This window comes from Solenopsis invicta, chromosome 2, assembly GCF_016802725.1.
Source record: "Solenopsis invicta isolate M01_SB chromosome 2, UNIL_Sinv_3.0, whole genome shotgun sequence".
Lineage (NCBI taxonomy): Eukaryota > Metazoa > Arthropoda > Insecta > Hymenoptera > Formicidae > Solenopsis > Solenopsis invicta.
In genome coordinates this window covers 9,174,840-9,194,483 of record NC_052665.1, presented here as the reverse complement: position 1 = coordinate 9,194,483, position 19,644 = coordinate 9,174,840, and the positions used below count along the sequence as shown (strand labels likewise).

Here is a 19,644-nt window from a genome sequence, read left to right as displayed (position 1 = left end):
TCGTAATGTATGATAATACAATGCCCCAGAAAGTGATGCCCGGGATATAAATAAATCAGGAGAGAAAGCGCACTCCTTTCCTTCTTGTATTTACGAGCGCGACTGAAAATTATCGGAAAGAATATCGTAAAGAAACTAGTACGCGCACCTGTTCTCCTTTTCCCTCTTTTTTTTTCTTTCCTAAACATTGACCACGCTTTGGATTTCAACGGAGAAATGAGAAATACATGAGTCTTTCCCGAACGGCTGCATCCGTGATATGTGATGGATTCGAATGCAATCTGTAAATCGTGACGCTCCGAGGCTTCTCTGTATCGGTTAGAGAGATGTGCAGAAACATTGTTTTTAATAAAACAAAATACATTTTTTTTTATGTTATATTTTGATGCAAGCATTTGTTCAGTTTAAGTAAAAGTATTTATTTTTAAGTAAATAGACATATTACTTTAAGTATATAATTTTTTGTACTTTTACATTTTTTACATTTAACTAATGATTTTACAAATTAGCTGATAATATTATTAAAGTTAATTAAATTGTTTTCTTAGATATTTGTCAAATATTTAACAACAAAATATAAATAGTGACAAAACAAGCAATTCAGTCAAGCAAAATAAAAATTTATCAATAATAAATTAAAATTTAATACAGCATTTGTCTAAAGGTATTTTGTGTACAATTACATAGACATGTTTCGGACTTGTTTGTCCATCGATTTAAAATATCAGAAGTGTAAGAGCCAAAATACAAATTAGCTCTATTGAGATCATAATGTAAATTAATATCACGCATTATTTGATCTAGCGTATAAAATACAATGAAATTAGTAAATTGAAATTAATTAATTGTATATGAAATGGCTTTAGATAAACGCTGTATTAAATTTTAATTTACTCGTATTATTGATAGATTTTTATTTCGCTCGACTCGACCTTGTTTTGTCACTAATTATATTTTATTTTCTTAGATTAAAAAATCTGATTATATCGAATATAAAAACAGACTATTATAAATATTTTTTTAACCGCCAGAAAAGATTACTTGATTAAAATTACATTTCTTTATTTTACTTACAAAAATATTTCAATTGAGAAATTTTTAACTTGACTGCGAGTAAATAAGCAATTATTTATCTACTGAGTAAGTAATTTTTTATGTTGAGTAAAGTTTTTTTGTTTTACGTTTTTTTTCCTCTCGGTGTGCAAACACGTACATATTTCCTTTGTCGAGGGAAATATTCCGAAGAAAGGAACTTTATTCAAAATCGTCAATAATTTTCGCGCTTTACGAGGCATACGATTCTGCGGCTGGATGCGAAAACAATATTTATGCATTCAGGCAGAAAGTAATATTTACGCATTGTTGTAATGCGCGCGCGTTACGATGCAAAACGAAGGATAGGTGTTAGGAAATCCCTACTGACACGATCGACACAGCTGGCACCATGCGATAATGACGCGCTTCCGCGAAGGGTTTCGTTATCTGAATACCGGAAAGATACTACTAACAAAATGCGGAATCGCGGTCACACGGCCGAATGAGCGTACATTTTGCACCTGCCTTTGACGCCGCGACGTGAGATTTCGTTTTCAGGTAAACACCGTCGTTCTATTGAGTCAGCGCGATTGTTCCTCTCACTTTCGTGACGCGGTATGATCTACGATGGTGAATCACGCGTCTTTTTCACGTAGCTCCATCGGCGGGACCACCGTCGTGTGTGCCTTTCGACGTGCATTTGCATTGGCATTCGTCTTTGCGAATTAATTATATAGCGCGCGAGTTGGATTCGTCCCGACAGATTCATTCCGCGAAGCGAGAGCGAGAGAGAGAGATCGTTTGGAAATTTTTTTTAATTACGCCACACCTCACTTTCTATCAATTCAAAGAATATCTTCTCACCGTTGCCCAATAGCGGAAATATATATCAGCGATAGAAGACATTGATATACATCACGGTGTTAAATTTGAAATCGACCTGACGCACTTATCGATTCGCGAAACGCGAACGAGCAAGGAGATAAAAGAAATCCCGGAATGCAATTTGGAGTTCGTGGAAGCCGAGTGCAACTCATGCGCGGTTCTGATAATGAGTCAGTGCCGCTACATAATTGTGCAGGTGAGGTCACTCACTGCCGTGTTATCTGGAGGGACAGTGGTATCCGCTCGCGTGCGTTCCTCGACGACGACGACGACGACGACGACGACGACGACGACGTCGCAAAAACGTTCGCCCACCGCGCGCGCGATTACGGTTAGAAGCCTTTTCGCAGAATCGGGTCAGACAGCTGTCGCGTATATACCTCGGCCTCTGCACGATCCCGTCCCTCTCCCGTTCTCGTTCCTTCTTTACGACGGCACAACAAAGACCCGCGGTGTACAACGACGGAGACACCCACGCGAGCGCGAGCGCAGATCCTCGTAAATGCACCGTTCGCGCCGCGCCGCTGCACCGTTCGCGCCGCGCCGTACATAATGGGCTCGGCGCGGTCCTCCATTGTCCACTTACGGTTAAAGTCTGTCGTCGTCGTAAGCACCCTGGTTGTCGCAAGGAGAAGCCGCGTAGAGGGAGAGCGAGCCGGAGAACGAGGAGGAGCCCCGCGTATAGCGACGCGTACACGCCGCGGGACCCAGTGTCGTCGGGCCGCTATGCTTCCGCGAATTTATGCGATTATTATGCCGGCGGCAGGCTGGCGAACGAACGACGAGACCATAATGTCGCCGAGAGGCTCTAGGCGGGCCCCTCGACATCGCGACAGCGCTGGGTCCGTTATAAACCGTTGCTATTACGTGATCGGACGAGCGTATTGGACACCCGTTTCGCCGACTGCGACCTCGCTGCCGTCAGGATATTTCTCTCGATCGTGACGCAAAAGTCTGACGGGATTTCTTGCGCTTTTTTTTGTTTGTTAATCCCTAGAGGTGGCTGGAGTTGACGTTAATGTATGGCCTGTTGCTAAGCGAATACAATGTAGCACGAAATAAGTATCGATAGGTCTCAATGTGCTGCTGACTCAGAACTAGATCCAATTGCCTCGAGCGGCGTGAATTTACGGGCGTCTTTCTCATTATCGAGAAGTGTCTAACCGGAAATCCCCACGAAAGACGCTAAATGAGGTGTCAATTCGCTGGCGCTTGACCCTGCTCTCGAGGGTCAAAGGCCGCTTCCAACACGCTTGCGTAACTGACAGCCGCGGCGACACGAAGTCATCGGCGCGATAGGCATCGGTGAGACACGCGTTCGCAGCACCGTGCTGCACCGTCACGAAAAACTCGCTCACCTGCCGCCGTTGCGACAGAGCGGTGTAACGAAGATCTGTCCTCGCGCGATCGAGAAATCTGCGGTTTTCATCCGGTGCGGTCTCCCCGAGATAATGCGAAGCGCCTTGCCTCTGGACATTACCTTGACAAGTTGATTCTGACCGCAGCGGTGCGCGACGGTACATCAGTTACGATGTAGCTAACATTTGAAGTGTCCCAGGTTTCGCGCACTTTATTTCCTTATTTCATCTACAGCTTTTTCCTCTGCCCGCCGGACGTCCACTTAAAATTATAAATGTACAAAGAAAAAAAATGTTGAATTAAGACACTCGGAGAAAGTTATGTTTAAATTGAAGAAATCGTTTCTTCAACTTGGTCTTTTTAAACTGAAATGGAAATACTTTTAAGGAAAATACAAATTTATTTGACTTCAAGAAATAACGCTGTTAGCCTTTTAAAAAAAATTTTATTAGTTTTAAATAAATGATTTTTCAATTCAAAGAAAATTTCATTTGAGAAAAGATTTGCGTTGCTCAACCAAACTATTTCTTTAATACTAACAAAAGGAGCAACCAAAAAATGTCTTCAAATTACAGAAACTTTTCTTTAACTGTATAACAATGCACAAATTTCTTTGATTCAAACAAATAAATTTTTTGAATGGAAAAAAAAACTGTTCTCTGAATGCAGCATCAATCTATATTGGAAATATCTTGTTAATTAAATAATAGTATTAATAAAAGTAAAAACAATAACTATTCATTCGAATATAGTCGAATGAATAAAATTTAGATGAATCAACTAATACATGTAGTGATGACAGCCCGTGATTCAATATTTAATTAATTCAAACTACGTTTTAATTCATACTATAGAATTTTTTCAGTGTACAAATTATACAATATTTAAACCATTGCAAATAAAATTTTGCTGATACATCTACACATCTGTTAGTCACATGTGACTTGTGTTAATTGAACATATTTTTCGAAATAGCGCGAGAATGCTGCTCCTGCCCAAAGAGCGTGGTTCTCTCAAGGTTTTACGAGCGCATTCGCCTCGCCGTTTCATTGACGCCTGGAAACTAGGCGGAAGTGCGTTACCGCGCAAATCCGTAATTTCCACACGTCAGTTCGCAGAGAGTAACGGCAGATAAGAGTGAAAGTAAATCAGGCGACTTTTTGCTCGTGATGTGGCACTGGTCGATTTATTTATTTTGCGCCGTGTGCTCCTCACGAGATAGCCGCGGCATGAAGGATACTCCCTCGCGATAGTTATAAATCATACGGAGAGGTCACGATGCAGTGGAAACGCTGGAAACTGCATTGCGCGCAACCACGGAGGGAGATGCCGATACGTTTTCTTTGCGTTTCGTTCGATCGGATAATTTATGGCGTACGGTTTACAGTGTTTACACCGCCCGAGATAGTCGGTCTTTGTTTTGACGTGTTAAACACCGCCGTCTGTTGTCTCAAGTGTCATTCCTTATGCGTACTGATTCTTTCACGTTACACGTGCTAATAAGACGTGATTTATCGTCCGTCCCTCGTTATCACTCGACTTTTACAGAAAATTACGCAAAAGCGCTGAAAGCCTTTTCCCACGTTTCCTGAAAAGAAAAAAAAAAGGCCGTCATTATCTCGGCAGATACACCCTTTCCCATTCATCGATTCAATTCTCTCTCTCTCTCTCTCTCTCTCTCTCGGTGCACGCACACGTATGCGCGCGTACAGCTGTAGGCGCGGTAAACGTGCACGCACGCACGCACACATACACACACGGGCGACAGTGCAGCAGCTGTTCCATACGCGTGGTCCACGAACACGCGTGTGCGTGCGCTCTCCCGACGGCGGCGATTGGCGCTCGACGCCGCGACGGCTGGCCGGTGGGGATAAGGAAATGCGCACGGGTGGGACGGGACGGTGGTGGCCACAATTCCCCGCACACGGGGTACCGTGTTGTGAGTGAGTGAGTGAAAACCAGTCAGTCAGTCACTCAGTCAAGCGGTAGAGCGAGCACGCCGCCGGTGGCTCGCTCACGGGCTTCTCTCTTCGCTTCTCGTACTCTCGGGAAAAGAAAAGAAAGAAAAACGTGTGACGCGTCGAGGAAAGGTTCATACGAGATCGAGGTTGGTCCTGCGCTACGTCTCCGAAAATTACACTGCCGTGACACTGCCCTCTCCTTTTTTGTTTTGTTTTTACACTGCCGCCGGTACGCTTCTCCGAAAAAAAAGCCGCGTTTTCGCCGCGAGATCGTTCGGATATCGTGATTCTCACGTGGTTCGTGCCAATGAACGTCTCCCGTATTATCAGTGCGGTGATCGATAGTCGGCGCGGTAGTAGTAACAGTAGCAGCAGTAACACTTCTCCGTTCCACGTGACACAAGTGCGAAGCAGGAGCCGCGAGGATGCCCAGCCAGACCACCACGATCTTGCTCAAGTGTTCCATGGTGGATGTGCCCGCGCTCAATCACGTGAAGCTCAAATCCCTCTACCGAGTAAGTACCGTGCCGATGCTGTACGCGTGGGTGCTCGATAGGCGGCCCAAGGGACGTAACGGTACGTCAGGACGACGTTCGTCCCGCGGTCGATCTCGCGAGATCGATGCCGTGAGAAGATCGAGTCCAGGCTTGCTCGTGGTATCCGTACGTACGTAGGGATCCTCGCGGAGGTCTCCGAAGGCATGTGTTGAACGCGCGACGTTGGTCGAAATTAAAAAAAAAAATCGGCTCTTTTAAACTCGACATGACAATACCCCGCATATACAGGTGCCTTTCCCGACGCTTGTTTCATACGTTTTATTCTAATTCTAATGACCGGCCGGATGTTATTGTGTCGTCGCTAAAACGCAGTTCCGCTGACCGACTTCTTTTGTCGCTCGACTAAAAGTCTTTGTGGTGTCAGCCGAACGTAAACACACCGAAGAAGAGCTCTCTCGGACCGACCTCTGCTCGGTCTACACGGATTTTTACTTACTCGATACACGCGTGTAAACAGACGTGAGCACGTGTAGAAATTTATAGACGATACACGCGATATATCCACGTCGACGGTCGCAAAAATTTTCGGCGACGTACTTCTCTACCGAATCACTCGTGGTTTCCCAGAAGGCAGTATTCATATTTTTTTCCGCGAACGAGCACCACGCGTGTGCATCGTCGCGGACTGAGCGAGTCGACCGGACGGACGGTCAGTCGGAGGGGAAAGAAAATGCGTGATGCACGCACAGGCGTGAGCGTTTCGCCACGGTTTCTTTCAAGGACGACCATAGGGTAGAAATAAAGGGAAGATCTCCAGACGCGGCGCGTCTCCTTGCGCCTCATTAACGTTAACCTCATTCAACGCGAATGCAGATGCATTTACGAGGACAGGCGCACTCGTCTCAACAGTCTCACGCTCTCGGCTCCTCTTCGTCGCATGACGAGCGTCAGCCTCGCGTGTAGGTGCGCTGAATATCGCGACAGTTGCGTGTTTAGGGAGACACAAGTAGCTTTTTCAGTTTATCAAGCCATGGGAAAATTTAATTGTCGGAATGAATGCACCTTTTTCTTATATCTACATTTTCAAAAGAAGAAAAAGAGGTGAAATAAATATTTTAGAGAAAAATATTAAATTTATTTTTGTCGTATTTTTTTTTATTTTGTTGAATAAGAGATCGTCTTCGCGGAGACTAGTCTCTCTTTTCTTTAACAGCCCCCTATTGCGAGAAGCTCCTCTCACAATATGCTGTGGCACAGTCTTCAACAGGTATAGATGCGCCACTGCGCGTCGCTGCACCAGCAGGGAGTGCAACGTGAGCTAATCGCAACGCCGCTCGTCGTATACGGTGTATCTTGCATTGACAAACGGACAATAGACTTTCATTGCAAACGCAGAGAAACTGCGCTGCATTGTTCGCCGAAGCTAAAGATGCGGAAACTTGAAAGACTTCTCAACAATGAGAAAATCTCCCTCCCCCTCCTCCGTTTGTCGAAATCACGTTTGCTAAATTGTTAAAGATTAAAATTATGACTATTATCGACACATTTTTCCTCGGGAAGAAAACTTCCCTTTTCTCTCTTTTTCTTTCTCATAATGTACTTTATACGTTTATATAATTTGTTGTACGTGCAAGGCTCTGCACACAATAGAGGAATATTAGCTATTAGGAATAAGAATTAAAATTTTAAAATCAGCTTTCTCAACAAATATTAAACGTAAAACATAATGGATACGAATAAAATGTAAGACATAAATGCGTGTCATAGAACTTATTATTTATATTGTATTCATTGAAGAAACTGATTCTAAAATTTTAATTCTTATTCCTAACATCTAATATTTCTCTAACGTGCGCCTGGCCTAACTCAAAGCAACAGCTTGGTACATTCTGTGCAGCGCCTCGTGTCACGTTCATAAATGATAGCGTTCGATTTGTAGAAATTAAAATAACGTCTTAAATCTCTGTGTGATATCTCTCCGATAGAGTTAAATATACGCGCAACGATAACCTTATTAAAGCTCGAAATACATTGTCCTTATAAAAGTGCTCCCGCGTTTGTCAGTGCGGGATAGCGCTTTGATAGCATATCACTTTTATTGTATCTATTACGAAGCCTTGCGATCCAATCTATGACGATGAATTATCCATTAGATGCGATCGATTTCGCGCGGCGTGCACCCAGGCAGAAAGAGAGAGAAAGAGAAGCGAGCACACACACACACACACACACACACAAGATACAAGAGGATTACTCGACAAAGATTAACATTCGCCTCGCGCGTCGTCTATGTTCTAAATATAAAGAAAGACGAAGCCGTTCTCCCTCGGCAGGAGGGAAAAAGACTACGGTAAGAGACTCGACCGTAGGGGCTCCGAAAAGGTCGAAGAAGTCGAAAAATCAAGTGGGCGACTCATATGAGTTCGATAATGAAAGTGGAATTACGCGTCTCTCCATCCATCTCTGTTCGTTAAAATTAAAACGAAAAGACATATCAGATTCGGATATCATAATATTTTGATCGTAAGAACAATTTATCATCGCGCAAAATTTATTTTCAAAATTGAACAACGCGATTATCTATACAGATTAAGACGAATTTTAGCGAGCGCAACACTCTTCTAATTTGTTTAACGTATCGCGAGTGCGAGCTTGACAAATCCCACTCGACGCAACTTTTAACTGCTATATAATTTAGAAATAATATATTTTATATAACGAATATTTCGTCAATATTTGTATCGTAATTATTTGTATCTATTACTTTCTTTATAATATAATATAAATATAATATAAATGCACATATTATTTACATAACAAATATGTGATGCTTCAATCTATAAAATTTAAACGCTAGAATTACCTATATAGACGTTTGTACAAAAAGTAATTAATTATAATAAGACGATATAAATTCAAAAGTACCATCACTGTTACTTTTGAAAAGAAATGCGAAATTACAAGTATTGATACAACTTTCACGTTATATAAAATATGATACCGAAACTTATAGCTGTTACACAGTGAGCACATAATTGTGTTGACTGGGATGCACATTCTTAACGTATTCAGATTTGTCAGATGGTTCACTGAATCTTCGTTCTCCTAAATTTACTCCGGCTTGATTATTCGAGAAGATAAGCGAGGCCTGTACGAGATAGGATCTATGCTTAACACACACACACGGTGAGAATGCAGTTAACCAAAAATTCTCAGCAGCGAGCAACGGGGTTGGGAACGAAGGGGGAGAAGAGGAGAGAGATGAAAGGGCCATACGCACGTGCACGCGTTTCTAACGTGCGAGCCACGTGAGCGCTCAAAATGTGTTGAGTGGTGGTCCCTGGCCCTGTTTCCGCGAAAAAAAAAGAAGAAACAGATTAATTATCTGGTCAGAAACTGGGTATCGCTGCGTTATCGCGGGTAACACGACGGCGGCGGCGGCGGCGCCGCGCGTACGTTTACAGTCCGATACGATTATCGCGATCTTATCGCGATGGAAAACGAGTGGGAATCGCCGCGCGGGATCGTCGGCACAGTCACGCGCGCGCATGCCGCTTTTCCAGGCCGCTGCAGAAATTTTTCCTCGCTTCGGGACGAAAGAATGCGCTTCGTGCGTGACAGATCTTGTTTGCCGAGCATCGTCGATGAGACGAGCGAGACCTCGGACGCAGCTAGAATAACGGCGCAATGCAGCGCGTGTTAAACCACACACGAGACTCGTAGGCATGAGAGACTTAAATACATGCCATTGAACGTTGCGGATATCTGTTTTTACGTAATTAATCGCGAGAAGCGGATTAAAGTGCCTTTCTGTCTTCCACGAGACCTATGAGATCTCGTACGAATTTTTGCATGAGACCGTGACTCGGTACATAATACCGTTGCTTCCGAATATATACAGGTATACTCGCCGAAAAGATTCGCCTCGAGATAGAAATTATATGCCTCAGAGCTGTTCGGTATCGCTCGGGCGGTCGGCATCGCTTTAATTCGATAACCTGTTTCCTTTTTATACGTCGATTCCGCTCTCACGGCACGGACGCGGCCTGCTCTTCCTCGCCGCATCGGCTGGTCTCATTTTTTTCCTCCGCTGCTCGACCCTGTACACACGCGGCACCGAGTGACCAGGTCGGGCCCGTGGCCGTGAAAGTTCTCCGTTTCAACTACGTGAGCCCCGCGTCATAAGGCCGCGCTCGCACACGTCCTTCCGATGGAAGCGAGACCTCTCGATCCGATCGGAGGGATTCGACGTCGTCGTCCGGCGTCGAGCTTGTACGCTCGAGGAAAGGGAGAAATTTTCGAAAGCGATGACGAGCCTTTTCGAGCAGTGCGATGTGACGCAGTCTCGTTTTATCCGACGAGCGAGCGAGCCGCTTAACGTGTTTATCGCGTTGCAAAAGTATCGCAAAGTTGATTTACTTCGAATGACATAGGAAGGAAATATATATCTTTGTAAAAAACAATGAGATTAACTCTTAATAATCATACTTCAATAAAGTATCATATGATATCAGAGTGATTCCAACTGACCGTGAACGACTGTCGCAGCCAAACTATTGACTGTTTTAAATAAAAAAAATTACTGAACTTTCTTTGAATAGTGTAAAATGTGAATTAATTTCATGTTGTGTTGAATTTCAAATCGAACAAAAAATTATTGACGCAAAATATTATTGAACTAAAAGAAACGTAAAAAATGACTTTACTTACAAAAAAATCACAATTTTTTAGATTGTTAATATTTTTCAAACAAAGTTTTACTAAACATTTTAAGAAAACAATCAGTATCATAATGCACGTTCTTTTTTTTTTTAAAAAAAAGGTATTTATTTTGAGGGTAATTTTTGAAAAAAATAAACTGACGCGTTCTGGGCAATATCTTCTGTTACATATAGAAATGTAACGTAATAATAAAATAAAACTATATCGGGACTTCTGTGGAAAATTTGTTTTACTTTTGACTGCTTATACAGAGATGTTGTTCTTTAGAACTCTGAAGGAGAAACTTAAGAATACATGAACTAGACCTTTGTTCCAAAAGTTCGGAATATATTTATTTATTGGGGAATAGAGATAAGCTGGAGCGGGGTCAATTTTATGATGAGCTTTTAAAATAGCAGGGAGCGTTACATAAACATAGATTTGAGAGTTTCACTGGTCGAGATCTACTTTCATTGACGTGTCGTGTGTTTAGGCCAAAGGAAAAAAAAATGGTTTACTTTCTAAGATAATGGAATAAGTTTTTATGTAAACGCTTTACATAGAGGGAACTTCAAACTGTCGATACATGGCAAGAAGTTTCAATATTAAAATAATAACATGGAGAAAATTTAGCCGGAAACTTTCGTTGAAGTCACACAGATCCCCAGTGACCGTTAAGAGTTTAAAATTCTCTGTACACACATTTTCTTCGTCGTGACTTACGTCTCAGTCTTGTTGCATCTCGAAAAATCGCCGAGACCTCGTTGAGTAGTCTGCGAGTAGTCTATTTCGCGTTCAATAAAACGATTCGTCGACGAGCAAATATTCATGCCCGCACAACAGACGACGACTCTTGAGCACGACCCCTTTTTCTATTCTGGTGCGTGCACGTCGACGTCTGCTCGTCCACGAGTTCTTTGTATTAGCTGTCTTCCTCTCTCTTTCTCTCTCTCTCTCTTTCTCTTTTTCTCTTTGTCACGTGCGGGCTTGCAGCCCTCTCCGGTCGCACTTTTCCCCGCGATTCGCTGGTCTTCGAGGCCGACGACGTGAGCTGAACTCCATTGTTGACCGATCCGTGGTGAGAGGAATTTCTAGGAGCGGAGAAGCGTCATTATACGTTATGCACAATCGAGAAACGATTGAAGATCACGGAGGAAACTGCAGAAAAATGATTGCATGACCGACGCTCGCGATCGGGAGCGTCAATGTTGTCGTAAGTGTTGCATTACGTAGCGCGTGTCTTGCACGATATTCTCAGTATTCAGCGAGATTATTTTAATCTGATTTGAGATTTCTCTGTCTCGTTATAAGAAAAAAGAAGTGTATTTGTAATCTGAAGAGATAGGGGATCGATGACCGATGCCGTCTGATGTGACGCAAGAGAGATAAATATTTTGCGGCGAGCCTCATCCGCATAATGTTGTAACGTTATAGTTTGCGGACGGAATGATATCGCGCGTTACGGCCGTAAATCTCCTGCACGCGGCGGTTAATGCGGAATACGATATTGCGAAATATTTATGAGTATGTTCACCGTTAGCCGGAAGCCTCGCGTGTCCCGATCACGGGCAGAAGGTTAACGAGTCAACGCGTCAAGCCTATCGACGATTTGTAAAGGATACGCACACCCGATAAGCGAGAAATACCCGACGAGTGAATAGATCCCTGGCTCTCCGCGTCACATCTATCGTTTTTAATAACCTCACGCGGCGGCTCCGATAACGCGCGCGCGTTCGCGACGACGAGCTCGCTGGCAGGCCGCGATCAGCTGATTCGTCACGCGTCGCAAGTACGTACGTGCGCATATGCGAATGACGGTCTTGCTGCGTAAATTAATGCCTCGGTGCAGCCGTACTACTCTCCTCTAATGCAAACGCGCGTCGTCAATTATCTTTCGCATGCGCTCGCCTCCGTAATGAGGGCGAGATGTTTTCACTTTCTAACGTTTACGTGCCCGCTTACGACGTTTTACAAGGGTATCTTCTCTGGCGTATCTTCTCACTACACGCCGATTTCTGCACCGAGCACCTTGCTCCGCGAGACAAAACGTGACGTCCGCGTTACATGCGCACTCACGTCCGCATTTCTTTATCCGTCCCGTCTCCTCGACTATCGCGAGTCAATCGCGCGTCGTATTAATTAATCGCGCGATTCATTCATCGCCGGAATCTCTCGTGCTTTTCCCTTTTTTTTTTCTTTTTCAACCTCGAATCGTGTGAATGGTTTCGCAAATAGGTCAGGATCTTAATGGAAACTTAACTAACCGCACGTCGCCGACGAATGCCGGGAGCGGTTTCTCCAATCGATGATCAACGGCTAATTGGCGTTTGTGAAAACGTCCCGGCCGCGTTTGCGCACGTACGATGATGACGACGACGACGACGACGACGACGACGATTGGCAAATGTCCCGGGACGGGGAAAAGGTGGCGGTTACGAGTTACGAGTAAACGTAAACGCGGAGAAGAAACTTTTACTCGCTCCTCGGGAAAAATGGATAATCGCCGGCGAAGAAATTGATTCGTCGTAACTTCGCGCACGACTCGAATCTCCCGATTCGTTTCGCTAAAACGGCGCGCGATCTCTCCGTTTCCTTTTCGCATCGGAGCGAAATATATTATGATACGCAATATGCGGTCCAACATAAATTCAATGAGTTCGGAGAACGACTTTTGATCCGTATGATACGATATGACTTTATTTGACGCGATTGACACACAAAAGTTTTCGGTTTCTACGGCGAAGCGTGTCACGCGATTTTTATGCATCGTGACAACTCTCGGCCTAACGGCGGCGAATGTATTGCGAATGACGTTAACTATATTCCGCTCGCTGCGCACGTGAGACAATTGGCCATTGGCCTACATCTGAAAAGTTGCGATTGCTCGCGTCTTTTGCATAAGTGCCTCGTAAAAGTGCTCGATGACTCTCTTGTCTCGGTTATTCTATTCAAGCCCCGCGCCATCGAGAAATAGATCTTTGCACGAGCGCGCTCGTAACTTCTGCACATCTTTTTAGAAAAACAAGCATTCCCGCGGTGATGGCTGTGCCGGTGATCGTTGTTCCAGATCAACCGCCGCTGGGAAGGACTCACGTCGCTCTTGTTGATCGATTTATCTTCGCGCGGCACCAGGTTCACGTTTGCTCGTTCGAGCGTCCTTGACCCGCGATCGACGTCGCGATGCGGACGGTGGATTCCGACGATCGTTTCGTCATTGTGACGCCGCGCCGGGAAAAATTCACTAGCTGGCAATAACGCTGTCGCTTCCACGGACCGAATTTCGCATCCTTCTCGCGGGTAAAAGCGAGCCGACGACGCTTAATAATTGGAAAGCTGTCTGTGGAAAGCTGCCCTGAAATTACTGTTTCTCTAACATTGTTAGCTCGATATAAAACCTTTTTTTTTCTCGTTTAGAAGTGTGCCACCGCGATCGGCAGGGTAATTGCGGTGCTGTAATTTAGTGTAATTTTAAAACGTAATCTCTCAGGCGTAATTTTCGCGTCGTACTCTTTGGCGCGCTTTCGACATGTTAAAGATTGATGAAATGTGCTCTCGTATCCCGGCCGCTTACTACGGGGGACTTTTGTCGACGGATGAGCTATCGAGTTCTCGATATGGCCCACGCGTCCTCGGGATTCTAAGGATTCCACGACGAGAGATTGCTCGAGGGATGCGAAGAAAAGAAAAAAAACGACGACGACGAAAATTCCGTTCCGCTAAATGTCGCAGCGCGAGAATTCGCGAAATTGTAATGCATCTCTCGCGTCGTCGTGCTCGCCATCTCGATTAGAGGAGAACGGTCATGCTATTCCGAGGGCGCGTGAGTGGCTTGCGAAATCCAACGTTATTGCGAGTTCCATCGCGATGCGCAATTACGAGCATCATTATCGTCAATTTTAATGTATTTAACGTAAAGGACTGGCCGTAAATAACGGTGACTATCTTTATGCATTCGGATAATATTCGCCAACCAGCGCCAGCGTTAAGATCGCGCGAAGGCAAGGTGGGGCACTTATTACGAAAATCTCGTTTTCTCGCGAAGGAGAATCGTGCCGGACAGCTGCAGCTGGTGTGCCCTAAGTCTAGTCTTTGTGCTGCTGCAGGTTGGCAGGTGCCAGATACGAGATACATCTGCTGGCCTGCACGTGTCCGTACGTTCGCGTGTGCGTGCGTGCGTGCGTGCGTGCGTGCGTGCGTGCATCCACGCGCAGGTATATAACGATTCCATGTGTTCAGATGGAGGCGCACGAGGTCGACGAAACCTCGACCGGTGTGCAGCCGATCGGTCCTCCGCATGCAGGTTTGAGAGGCAAATCTGTTCACCTGCCGCTATCGCTAGGTGTGCGCCGGGCCTGGCCCGCGTACAGCCAGGTGCCCCGAGAAAAATCGAGATCCACGAAGTCCACCGGTCCCGAGATTAAGGTTTTACCTCTGAGCGAGCGTAATGATAGGGTGCCGCGCTGGGTGGATGAGAGAATGTCCAACTTTATCGTATCTTTTTTTCTCTCTCTTCTTCTTCAGCCTATATCGCTATTTATATGCGGACGAATTCTGCCTCGCGACACGTCCGCCCATGTTCAGATAAAATCACGATCAACTAATTTTTCAATTTTTTTTTTAGTCACAGAAGCTTCGCTTTCTTTCTTTCGTTCTTAAATAGGATTTATTTATAGATACACGATACAAATGAATAAGTTTGAAGTATTCTAAGAACGTTCTTATCAACCAACATTAAAAAAAATTCATATAAACATGAGTCTGGAACACTTACAATTAGTTTCTGAGATAGGATTGTATATAAGAAATAGTAGAATATCTTGAAAGCGAAGCAATTAATTTTATATCGTAAACAATTGATTTTTTTTTTATAGCTCCACTTATTTTCAAGTGCAAAATAATTAGACGAATTATATTGTGTACAAAAATCACAATTCATTATATATATATATGTATGTATGTATGTATATGTATAAATCATATAAAATATATCTTTTATACATTAAAAATAATGTAACCTCACATGTAATCTTGGAAAATCGATTCTTTGATTTCACTGTTATTTATCCGTACAATTTTTGTCTGACATTTTTTTGTCAACCGCTTCGTTGTTTTTTCTCAAAATATTCCACTTTTTCATAATAAAATTTTTCCTACCTCAAAAATAAATTTTTTAAAGCCATCAACTTTTTTCAATGTTTGATCGATGGGTATATACGTCCTCGGAATATTTGACACTTCTTCGTTTACATCCTGTATAAGTGAGATTATGTCTTAGAGGTGTGTAGACTTAGCGGTAAGATTATCTTTTTTTTTTGTATTTCTAAGATGGCTATTGTTGAAATTTTTATGTAATTCTTCTTCGCCGTTATCCGTCTCGCGGGTGTGATCTAAAGTAGAACGTTTCACGTCTCCCCAGCATTATGATGCAGCGAGATCTTAAATTTATCTCTCTTTCGTGCGCCTTCTATTCGTCACAAAAGGATCCTCTACGAGGTTTTGTGTTGTCGTCACTCACTCCACGGGGACTACATCAGTCATGCATTATGTGGATAATCTAAATAGAACTAGCGGGTCCTGGTACTTCTCACGCACTCAGTTACTGAAATTTAAGCTTTCGTTTTTTTTTTCTTTACGCCTTCCTGTTTCCCTTCTCTACCCACACAATTCCCTTATACTTTTTGCTCCGATATATTCGTTCGTGACCCTTTCTACCGTGGGTCGAACTACTTCCATTCACGTTGTGCGGCTCCTCCTTACCCATTAAGGCTGGCCTAAGGTAAAGAGAATCTATATCAGGTATCAGCGGTTTCCCGTAATCGCGCAGATGAAAAATTCAGCCATCTGTCGAGGATAAAAAGTCTACTAATACTATAATATTTCGGCAATAATTTCGTGCACGTTTATTAACACGTTTTTAATTAACGGTTAATTGCAAACGCATCCGGAAAACTTTTCTACTAGAGGAACATTGATTTGCGAAGATGAGTGTCGTGACTTTCCTCGATTTCCTTTTCAAGTGTTTTTGTTCGCTACTCGCGTCTCCACTGTTGGAAAAGAAGCGAGAACGAATGTTGCCGCGCGCAATTGATATGTTTTGACTACGTACTAGTATCGATTTTGTAGAAAAGAGTACGCACCGTTGCGTAGGTACGTACGTTGACCTGCCATCCGTACAGTGACACAAGGTTGTCCACCGATGTGACATTGACAATGGTACGAGCAGGCAAGTCTAACGAACTTGCTGTGTCGCTTTTCCCCCCGCCCCCTTTCTCTCCCGTAACTTCCTGTCGCGCCTATGTCATAGATGTGTATTCTGACCAGCTCATTTAGCATTAAAATGGCTTAACAGTTATAGGTAAAATGACGACTATATAACACATGTACGCGTGTTTGCTGCTTATTAAACTTAAAATATTGTAGCCTATCCGTATTTACCTCTCCGGTAAGATCTGCTGGAGACCTATAAGATCTATAAGACCTACGAGTATAAGATCAGCTGGACCATAGAAAATAAACAATTTAAGGATGTATCATTCTGCAAAGTAAATTGGAATTAATAGAAAAGTGTTAATATTCATACTTTAAATAGTTTATATAAAAGTTGTGTGAATAATATTATATTTTTATTTGATAATACATTTTTATTATCATTTATTTGTTATTAAAAATTAAATTATTTTAAAAAGTAATGAAACCAAAATTTCAGTTTCTTATAGAAAGTCATATCAAAATGATTTATACAAATTTTTATTGAGCTTCAGGGTTGTTCTATAAATAAATAAATAAATTCCATTTACTTATAGATCAACTAATCTCTGCATCGCAATGAAACTTTACACAAGTTATCTTGAAAACTCAAAGTACTTACATAAAAAAAAAAATTAGATTTTTGTCATTATTTCTTAAATAATACATTTCCGTTAGAGGACATTTCTACTTTTTATTGAAATAATTTTTATATTCGGATACAAAATTGCTGACAAGCTTTTTGGATTAAAATATTTTAAATGCAATATAGAATGCCCTATAATTTTTTATTATGAAAATATGTGTATCCTTAAATAAATAAGATCGATTCCTGCTAACGAACAGTCTGGGTATAAACAATAGAAGAGAATCTCGCCGGAGCTGTCATCGCTTTACAAACGTGCGACACAAGGCTTTCGGTTTCTGATTACCTCTCCCTGTATTCAGTTTAAATAAAGCTTGTGTTACGTGATAAACGGGTCTAGCTCATATCTTGCCGCGTGCATGTGAGTGCAAGTGTTGATTCCAGCTTAGTCTACACTTCCTTTTTCTCCTTTCGAACGCGACCATGCCGTAGCAATATAAACTGTTTATATGATTTTTAGCTTGTATAAAAATTTATTTAGCATGAATTTAATTTAATAGTTTACACGTTTGAAATCCCACACTGACTCGCTTCGATATTAAGGATACAGCGTAGTTGAGAGTTTGCTAATTGGAGTTTCCTTTAGCAACATGAATCTCGGCTCCGTGCCCGCCTAGATGGAAGCCTAGGCTGTTAAAGTCTAGCCTATTTTCCATTGTTGAGTGGAGCCGATAAAGTGCTCGCGGTCTCTCCATCAACCCGTATTTGATGCAACCCGCATAGGTTCTTGACCGCGTTTCCTATACAACATGTTTTTTTCTTCCTCGAGGATCCAGGGTCGTCCTCCAATTAAACATCGATATATAATTATAGACTCGCATATAATTAGGGGCGGTCTCGCCGTCCTAAGAATACATCGATTTCTGTCACTGCGCATTAGCCGCGGGGTCACTGCACCGTTTATAAACGTTCCGTGTAGATCCCGATGGCGAATTATAAATCGTCTGTAATGAGTGCGCCGTCTTTAAACCGTTACGGGCTTACAGTTAATTCTCATCGTGGCAGTACGTAGCGACGATGCTCTTTTTGCAAGTCGAGAGGAAGAGTTGTTGGTCGATCCAACATTCGGCACAAATACCGCGCAATTCTTCGGGAATTTCTCCATTCTCCTTCGGAACCTTGGTAAAACGATCCACGATCCACGACTTCGATCATCGGTGCAGCGTCGGATGCACCATTTGCGGCGTGCAGGCGGCGTGCAGCGATATGCGCGTTTGCATGCGCGTCGTGCCACATTTGCAGCGAGGCGAATCTATCGCGCTCCATTGTCCGACACTAACGAGACGAGCTTTAATTATTCTTACATTGTTTTGTAAAGCAAAACCGTCCCCAGCCGTCCGATTGTTCTCTGGCCGTCGTCGATTTTCCTCGTCGTCAAATACGCGTTGTTTACGCGCAAAAACGTGACGCGACACCTATTTTTTTTCGCACCTTCGTTCCATTAGCCTGATTCCATTTCGTTCGCCCACGAAAACTGCATTATTTTATGCGCGTCGAGGATTTATGTGCCACTCCAAATCGAACACTAGAATTTTAAAATATTATGGGGGAATAGGACGAGCCCCTCTTAACATATAATAGCGATTCGAACAATCGTAGGGCAATTTCTAAAAAGCTTTCCAAGAGGAAACAGAGCTGTAGGATATTTATCACAGAGAGTATCAAAGACCGGAGTCGTGACTCCATCGAAGAGGCTCGCACGATGAATGAGAGCGCAGCATCGGGAATCGTAATCGCCCGCGGCGTCATTTCTTCGGCGCACTTATCGGCCGCATATCGCGGGACGCGAGCTCGCATCACGCACACGTGCAACGATGCGCATCCGCACACGTGTCCCGTCAACACCGACGCGCGCGACTCGACTTGCGTCCGAGAAGCCACCCACGTTCACGCTTTGTCTCCGATTGCTAAATCGCGTGTTTGGTCTGCGGGACGAGAAGGGGAAAACGGAAGGACTCCGAGGACAGATTGCGGTAGGCGCGAATGGGCGAGTCGAAAAGAGATCGCGCCATTAGCCTGGGCGGAATATCGAAATAATTGAGCGGCGAGGCGCAACGAAGGCCGTCGAGATGACGGAACTTCGCGATGATTAGTTTTTATTTTCACTCTGCGACGCGACGGCCTTAATATAGCGAAGAGATGTAGGTCGGTTAATTGATAATTGTTTCAAGCGCGAATGCCCTTTGATAATTTCTCAATCCAGTCTTCAAAACGGGAAATACATCACTACATATGTATATACATACAAGATACTCGTTAAAGATGTATCGGATGCACAATCTCTGCAAAGTAAATAAAATTTAGAAATGTATTT

At 43.4% G+C, this 19,644-nt stretch overlaps 1 protein-coding gene across 2 annotated transcripts in view; it reads left to right on the top strand.

Annotated features, from left to right (window-relative positions):
• The window catches only part of LOC105200730, a 167,663-nt gene that overhangs the window by 116,451 nt on the left and 31,568 nt on the right, over window positions 1-19,644 (top strand). The gene's annotated exons all lie outside the window — the stretch shown is intronic.